This window comes from Nerophis lumbriciformis, unplaced genomic scaffold, assembly GCF_033978685.3.
Source record: "Nerophis lumbriciformis unplaced genomic scaffold, RoL_Nlum_v2.1 HiC_scaffold_150, whole genome shotgun sequence".
Classification (NCBI taxonomy): domain Eukaryota; kingdom Metazoa; phylum Chordata; class Actinopteri; order Syngnathiformes; family Syngnathidae; genus Nerophis; species Nerophis lumbriciformis.
Window position 1 is genome coordinate 46,509 of NW_027316660.1, and position 8,492 is coordinate 55,000.

Genomic DNA, 8,492 nt, shown 5'->3' on the forward strand with positions numbered 1-8,492 from the left:
TAGGAGCATTTCCCTTTAAGAAGGCCGACGTGCTATGGTTCTCCACCCGGGTACGGAAAGCAAAATTAGTCCCTCTCCTCGCTGGAAGTCCAAAAAAAAGGTGTAAATTTGACTAAGTGCCTAGGAGGATGTCCCTTTAAGAAGGCCGACGTGCTATGGTCCTCCACCTGGGTCAGGAACGCAAAATTAGTCCCTCTCCTCGCTGGAAGTCCAAAAAAAAGGCGGAAATTTGACTAAGTGCCATCATTTTAGAGTACCAGGCCTCTATAGAAAAGTTTGGTTTTTTGTCTATGTGTCATCATTTTAGAGTACCAGGGCTCTATAGAAAAGTTTGGTAAATTTGACTAAGTGTCTAGGAGCATTTCCCTTTAAGAAGGCCGACCTGCTATGGTTCTCCACCCGGGTACGGAAAGCAAAATTAGTCCCTCTCCTCGCTGGAAGTCCAAAAAAAAAGGCGTGAATTTGACTAAGTGTCTAGGAGCATTTCCCTTTAAGAAGGCCGACCTGCTATGGTTCTCCACCCGGGTACGGAAAGCAAAATTAGTCCCTCTCCTCGCTGGAAGTCCAAAAAAAAGGCGTAAATTTGACTAAGTGCCTAGGAGGATGTCCCTTTAAGAAGGCTGACCTGCTATGGTTCTCCACCCGGGTGCGGAAAGCAAAATTAGTCCCTCTCCTCGCTGGAAGTCCAAAAAAAAGGTGTAAATTTGACTAAGTGCCTAGGAGGATGTCCCTTTAAGAAGGCCGACGTGCTATGGTCCTCCACCTGGGTCAGGAACGCAAAATTGTCCCTCTCCTCGCTGGAAGTCCAAAAAAAAGGTGTAAATTTGACTAAGTGCCTAGGAGCATTTCCCTTTAAGAAGGCCGACCTGCTATGGTTCTCCACCTGGGTACGGAACGCCAAATTAGTCCCTCTCCTAGCTGGAAGTCCAAAAAAAAGGCGTGAATTTGACTAAGTGTCTAGGAGCATTTCCCTTTAAGAAGGCCGACGTGCTATGGTTCTCCACCCGGGTACGGAAAGCAAAATTAGTCCCTCTCCTCGCTGGAAGTCCAAAAAAAAGGTGTAAATTTGACTAAGTGCCTAGGAGGATGTCCCTTTAAGAAGGCCGACGTGCTATGGTCCTCCACCTGGGTCAGGAACGCAAAATTGTCCCTCTCCTCGCTGGAAGTCCAAAAAAAAGGTGTAAATTTGACTAAGTGCCTAGGAGGATGTCCCTTTAAGAAGGCCGACGTGCTATGGTCCTCCACCTGGGTCAGGAACGCAAAATTGTCCCTCTCCTCGCTGGAAGTCCAAAAAAAAGGTGTAAATTTGACTAAGTGCCTAGGAGGATGTCCCTTTAAGAAGGCCGACGTGCTATGGTCCTCCACCTGGGTCAGGAACGCAAAATTGTCCCTCTCCTCGCTGGAAGTCCAAAAAAAAGGTGTAAATTTGACTAAGTGCCAAGGAGGATGTCCCTTTAAGAAGGCCGACGTGCTATGGTTCTCCACCCGGGTCCGGAACTCAAAATTAGTCCCTCTCCTAGTTGGAAGTCATCAAAAAAAGGCGGAAATTTGACTAAGTGCCATCATTTTAGAGTACCAGGACTATAGCTGGGGAATTGGAGCCCTCTGGTGGACACTCGCTGCAAATGCACCCTGAATTAAACACATTATTTCCAGTTCTTTTGGGGCCCTATTTTCAGACGTTGTGGAGCCCTCCAGTGGACTCCCGCCTCCAATGCACCCCCCAAATTAAAGACATCACCCCCCAAACTAAAGACATTATTTCCAGTTCTTTTGGGGGCCTGTTTTCAGCCGGTTTGGCGTATTTCCTTGACGCCGGGGAGTCCTACAGGTGTTCCCGGGGAATGAGAGGCCTTTTGTGGGCCAGAAAGAGTGGGGAACCCTTGGAGCCCCTATTTTCAGACAGTTTGGCTTATTTCGGTGACGCCGGGGCGTCCATCAGGTCTTCCCGGGGAATGAGAGGCCTTTTGTGGCCATATGTCAACAAAAGAGTGGGGAAATGGAGCCCTCCGGTGGACTCCCGCTGCAAATGCACCCCCCAAATTAAATACATTAATTCCAGGCCTTTTGGGGCCCTATATTCAGACGGTGTGGAGCCCTCCAGTGGACTCCCGCCTCCAATGCACCCCCATAATTATAGACATCACCCCCCAAATTAAACACATTATTTCCAGTTCTTTTGGGCCCCTATTTTCAGACGGTTTGGCGTATTTCCTTGACGCCGGGGAGTCCTACAGGTGTTCCCGGGGAATGAGAGGCCTTTTGTGGGCCAGAAAGAGTGGGGAACCCTTGGAGCCCCTATTTTCAGACAGTTTGGCTTATTTCGGTGACGCCGGGGCGTCCATCAGGTCTTCCCGGGGAATGAGAGGCCTTTTGTGGCCATATGTCAACAAAAGAGTGGGGAAATGGAGCCCTCCGGTGGACTCCCGCTGCAAATGCACCCCCCAAATTAAATACATTAATTCCAGGCCTTTTGGGGCCCTATATTCAGACGGTGTGGAGCCCTCCAGTGGACTCCCGCCTCCAATGCACCCCCATAATTATAGACATCACCCCCCAAATTAAACACATTATTTCCAGTTCTTTTGGGCCTCTATTTTCAGACGGTTTGGCGTATTTCCTTGACGCCGGGGAGTCCTACAGGTGTTCCCGGGGAATGAGAGGCCTTTTGTGGGCCAGAAAGAGTGGGGAACCCTTGGAGCCCCTATTTTCAGACAGTTTGCCGTATTTCGGTGACGCCGGGGCGTCCATCAGGTCTTCCCGGGGAATGTGAGGCCTTTCGTGGGCCATATTTTCAGACAGAAAAAAAAGAAAAGTAACCCTTACACTACAAAGGACAGCGGGGAAACGCCCCCCAGCAAAGTCACAGGGGAAGTGGGGTAGACAAGTGGAGAGTGTCTGGGGAAAAGTCCACAAAATGATCAAAAATCACACACAGGTACGAGTGCCACAAGTCCCGCCGCGTCCCACCCGAGTCCGAGGTGCCCCCCACATGCCCAAAACGCACCCAGCAAAGGCGCACTATGATTGGGAAGAAAAGTTGGGAAAGTGGGCAAAAGTCCCGAATTTGATCCATAATTATACCCAGGTTTGAGTCCCACAAGTCCCGCCGCATTCCACCAGTGTTCCGGGGTGCCTGACATGTCCACGACGCACCCAGCAAAGGCGCACTGTGATTGGGAAGAAAAGTTGGAAAAGTGGGCAAAAGTCCGGAAAATGACCAAAAACCACACCCAGGTTAGAGCCCCACACGTCCTGCAGTCGCACCCGAGTCCTGGGATGCCCAACATGTCCAAAAAAATCAAAAAAAGCCCAAAAAATCAAAAAAATCCCCGGGCCGTATCTTGGACGCCGGCGTACCGCGTTCGGCCCTCGTGCCGTAGTTTGGCGACCGATTGTAAAAATTTGCCGCGACCGGCTAGTTTTTTTCCTTGGAGTAAATAGAGAGTAGATCCAGCAGAAAATATGCACTATAAACAAAGAGAGGGGGTTTGGAGGGGGGCAAAAACGCCCTCTTGGAACTTTTGCAGCAGCACACATCAAACTAGCGGGGAGAAGGCATGCATAGCAAAAGGCCACGAAATGATCCAAAATCACACCCAGGTTCGAGTCCCACAAGTCCCGCCGCGTTCCACCAGGGTTCCGGGGTGCCTGACATGTCCACGACGCACCCAGCAAAGGCGCACTGTGATTGGGAAGAAAAGTTGGGAAAGTGGGCAAAAGTCCCGAATTTTATCCAAAATTATACCCAGGTTCGAGTCCCACAAGTCCCGCCGCGTTCCACCAGTGTCTCGGGGTGCCTACAATGTCCACAACGCACCCAGCAAAGGCATCACACCCAGGTTCGAGTCCCACAAGTCCCGCCGCGTTCCACCAGGGTTCCGGGGTGCCTGACATGTCCACGACGCACCCAGCAAAGGCGCACTGTGATTGGGAAGAAAAGTTGGGAAAGTGGGCAAAAGTCCCGAATTTTATCCAAAATTATACCCAGGTTCGAGTCCCACAAGTCCCGCCGCGTTCCACCAGTGTCTCGGGGTGCCTACAATGTCCACAACTCACCCAGCAAAGGCGCACTGTGATTGGGAAGAAAAGTTGGGAAAGTGGGCAAAAGTCCCGAATTTGGTCCAAAATCACACCCAGGTTCGAGTCCCACAAGTCCCGCCGCGTTCCACCAGGGTTCCGGGGTGCCTACAATGTCCACAACGCACCCAGCAAAGGCGCACTGTGATTGGGAAGAAAAGTTGGGAAAGTGGGCAAAAGTCCCGAATTTGGTCCAAAATCACACCCAGGTTCGAGTCCCACAAGTCCCGCCGCGTTCCACCAGGGTTCCGGGGTGCCTACAATGTCCACAACTTACCCAGCAAAGGCGCACTGTGATTGGGAAGAAAAGTTGGGAAAGTGGGCAAAAGTCCCGAATTTGGTCCAAAATCACACCCAGGTTCGAGTCCCACAAGTCCCGCCGCGTTCCACCAGGGTTCCGGGGTGCCTACAATGTCCACAACGCACCCAGCAAAGGCGCACTGTGATTGGGAAGAAAAGTTGGGAAAGTGGGCAAAAGTCCCGAATTTGGTCCAAAATCACCCAAAATCACACCCAGGTTCGAGTCCCACAAGTCCCGCCGCGTTCCACCAGGGTTCCGGGGTGCCTACAATGTCCACAACGCACCCAGCAAAGGCGCACTGTGATTGGGAAGAAAAGTTGGGAAAGTGGGCAAAAGTCCCGAATTTGGTCCAAAATCACACCCAGGTTCGAGTCCCACAAGTCCCGCCGCGTTCCACCAGGGTTCCGGGGTGCCTACAATGTCCACAACTCACCCAGCAAAGGCGCACTGTGATTGGGAAGAAAAGTTGGGAAAGTGGGCAAAAGTCCCGAATTTGGTCCAAAATCACACCCAGGTTCGAGTCCCACAAGTCCCGCCGCGTTCCACCAGGGTTCCGGGGTGCCTACAATGTCCACAACTTACCCAGCAAAGGCGCACTGTGATTGGGAAGAAAAGTTGGGAAAGTGGGCAAAAGTCCCGAATTTGGTCCAAAATCACACCCAGGTTCGAGTCCCACAAGTCCCGCCGCGTTCCACCAGGGTTCCGGGGTGCCTGACATGTCCACGACGCACCCAGCAAAGGCGCACTGTGATTGGGAAGAAAAGTTGGGAAAGTGGGCAAAAGTCCCGAATTTGGTCCAAAATCACACCCAGGTTCGAGTCCCACAAGTCCCGCCGCGTTCCACCAGGGTCTCGGGGTGCCTACAATGTCCACAACGCACCCAGCAAAGCCGCACTGTGATTGGGAAGAAAAGTTGGGAAAGTGGGCAAAAGTCCCGAATTTGGTCCAAAATCACACCCAGGTTCGAGTCCCACAAGTCCCGCCGCGTTCCACCAGGGTTCCGGGGTGCCTACAATGTCCACAACTTACCCAGCAAAGGCGCACTGTGATTGGGAAGAAAAGTTGGGAAAGTGGGCAAAAGTCCCGAATTTGGTCCAAAATCACACCCAGGTTCGAGTCCCACAAGTCCCGCCGCGTTCCACCAGGGTTCCGGGGCGCCTACAATGTCCACAACGCACCCAGCAAAGGCGCACTGTGATTGGGAAGAAAAGTTGGGAAAGTGGGCAAAAGTCCCGAATTTGGTCCAAAATCACACCCAGGTTCGAGTCCCACAAGTCCCGCCGCGTTCCACCAGTGTCTCGGGGTGCCTACAATGTCCACAACGCACCCAGCAAAGGCGCACTGTGATTGGGAAGAAAAGTTGGGAAAGTGGGCAAAAGTCCCGAATTTGGTCCAAAATCACACCCAGGTTCGAGTCCCACAAGTCCCGCCGCGTTCCATCAGAGTGCCGGGGTGCCTACAATGTCCACAACTTACCCAGCAAAGGCGCACTGTGATTGGGAAGAAAAGTTGGGAAAGTGGGCAAAAGTCCCGAATTTGGTCCAAAATCACACCCAGGTTCGAGTCCCACAAGTCCCGCCGCGTTCCACCAGTGTCTCGGGGTGCCTACAATGTCCACGACGCACCCAGCAAAGGCGCACTGTGATTGGGAAGAAAAGTTGGGAAAGTGGGCAAAAGTCCCGAATTTGATCCAAAATTATGCCCGGGTTGGAGTACCACGAGTCCGGCCGCGTTCCACCGGTGTCCCGGGGGTGCCTGGCATGTCCACAACTTACCCAGCAAAGGCGCACTGTGATTGGGAAGAAAAGTTGGGAAAGTGGGCAAAAGTCCCGAATTTGATCCAAAATTATGCCCGGGTTGGAGTACCACGAGTCCGGCCGCGTTCCACCGGTGTCCCGGGGGTGCCTGGCATGTCCACAACTTACCCAGCAAAGGCGCACTGTGATTGGGAAGAAAAGTTGGGAAAGTGGGCAAAAGTCCCGAATTTGATCCAATATTATGCCCGGGTTGGAGTACCACGAGTCCGGCCGCGTTCCACCGGTGTCCCGGGGGTGCCTGCCATGTCCACAACTTACCCAGCAAAGGCGCACTGTGATTGGGAAGAAAAGTTGGGAAAGTGGGGAAAAAAAGGACCGGGAAATATCCAAAATTATGCCCGGGTTGGAGTACCACGAGTCCGGCCGCGTTCCACCGGTGTCCCGGGGGTGCCTGGCACGTCCACAACTTACCCAGCAAAGGCGCACTGTCAGTGGGGAAGACCAAACATGTCTCGGATTTTTTCCAAGTACCTTAACGAGAGAGGCTAAAAAGCACCTGTTTTTACCTTCTCTCGTTGTTGTACTTAGAAAAAAAACGAGAAAATAAAAAATCTGGGTTTTTTTCTAAGTACCTTAACGAGAGAGGCTAAAAAAAACCATTTTTTACCTTCTCTCGTTGTTGTACTTAGAAAAAAAACGAGAAAAAAATTTTTCCCCATTCATTTCAATGGGAGTTCATTTTTTTTTTGGGATTTTTTCTAAGTACCTTAACGAGAGAGGCTTAATTTTTCACCTACTTTTTACCTTCTCTCGATTTTTCGTTTTTTACCTGGTCGACCAAAACACCTCCATCTCGTTACTATGTGCACCATGTCTGACAGGCTGAAATCACAGGGAAAGCGTCCGAGTCAAAGTGAGCTATTTTCGGACACAAATATGGTGTTTTTCCCCTCTATCCTCTGGTTCTTTTTTCAAACTGATCTTCCAGCATCTGAGCGACAGGGGCTCATGCAGACACCTGTGTCCGCCCGAGGGGCGCCTTCCCGGACACATATATGGTGCTTCCCCCCTCTTTACCCCGGTCCTTTTTCAAACTGATCTTCCAGCATCTGAGCGACAGGGGCTCATGCAGACACCTGTGTCCGCCCGAGGGGCGCCTTCCCGGACACATATATGGTGCTTCCCCCCTCTTTACCCCGGTCCTTTTTCAAACTGATCTTCCAGCATCTGAGCGACAGGGGCTCATGCAGACACCTGTGTCCGCCCGAGGGGCGCCTTCCCGGACACATATATGGTGCTTCCCCCCTCTTTACCCCGGTCCTTTTTCAAACTGATCTTCCAGCATCTGAGCGACAGGGGCTCATGCAGACACCTGTGTCCGCCTAAGGGGCGCCTTCTCGGACACATTTTCAACTTTTCCCGCATGAATGAAATCCTGGAACTGATTCCACCCAGGTACTTAGGGCTTCCAGGGCTTGAGCGACAGGGGCTCTGTCCGGAGCGTGTGTCCGCCTAGGGGGCGCTGTCTCGGACACATTTTCAACTTTTCCCGCATGGATGAAATCCTGGAACTGATTCCACCCAGGTACTTAGGGCTTCCAGGGCTTGAGCGACAGGGGCTCTGTCCGGAGCGTGTGTCCGCCTAGGGGGCGCTGTCTCGGACACATTTTCAACTTTTCCCGCATGGATGAAATCCTGGAACTGATTCCACCCAGGTACTTAGGGCTTCCAGGGCTTGAGCGACAGGGGCTCTGTCCGGAGCGTGTGTCCGCCTAGGGGGCGCTGTCTCGGACACATTTTCAACTTTTCCCGCATGGATGAAATCCTGGAACTGATTCCACCCAGGTACTTAGGGCTTCCAGGGCTTGAGCGACAGGGGCTCTGTCCGGAGCGTGTGTCCGCCTAGAGGGCGCTGTCTCGGACACATTTTCAACTTTTCCCGCATGAATGAAATCCTGGAACTGATTCCACCCAGGTACTTAGGGCTTCCAGGGCTTGAGCGACAGGGGCTCTGTCCGGAGCGTGTGTCCGCCTAGAGGGCGCTGTCTCGGACACATTTTCAACTTTTCCCGCATGAATGAAATCCTGGAACTGATTCCACCCAGGTACTTAGGGCTTCCAGGGCTTGAGCGACAGGGGCTCTGTCCGGAGTGTGTGTCCGCCTAGGGGGCGCTGTCTCGGACACATTTTCAACTTTTCCCGCATGGATGAAATCCTGGAACTGATTCCACCCAGGTACTTAGGACTTCCAGGGCTTGAGCGACAGGGGCTCTGTCCGGAGCGTGTGTCCGCCTAGGGGGCGCTGTCTCGGACACATTTTCAACTTTTCCCGCATGAATGAAATCCTGGAACTG